Source organism: Entamoeba histolytica, genomic scaffold (assembly GCF_000208925.1).
Source record: "Entamoeba histolytica HM-1:IMSS scf_1104750517807 genomic scaffold, whole genome shotgun sequence".
Lineage (NCBI taxonomy): Eukaryota > Evosea > Mastigamoebida > Endamoebidae > Entamoeba > Entamoeba histolytica.
Window position 1 is genome coordinate 11,055 of NW_001915143.1, and position 334 is coordinate 11,388.

The window sequence follows — 334 nt, forward strand, 5'->3', positions numbered from 1 at the left end:
TCATAATAAAAAGATAGAAGGTTAATTAATTATATAATTTAGCAGAAGAATTTGATGTTTCTTCTCCTAATTGATCAATTAATCTTTTAATTTCATTTTCATCTTCTGATGTGATCACCTTTTTGGATTGATTAATAACTCTTTCTAATTCACTTGTTGTTTCAATCTTTTTCTTTAATAACTCTTTTTGAATGTCTTCTGCACTCTCTATCATATCTTTTAATCGTTGTCTGTGAAGAAGGTAATTGCTCTTTTCTCTTGTCTTCTGCAGCATGTTCTTCTCCTTCCTTAACTAGTCGATTGATTTCTTCTTCATTCAATCCCCCATTACTTT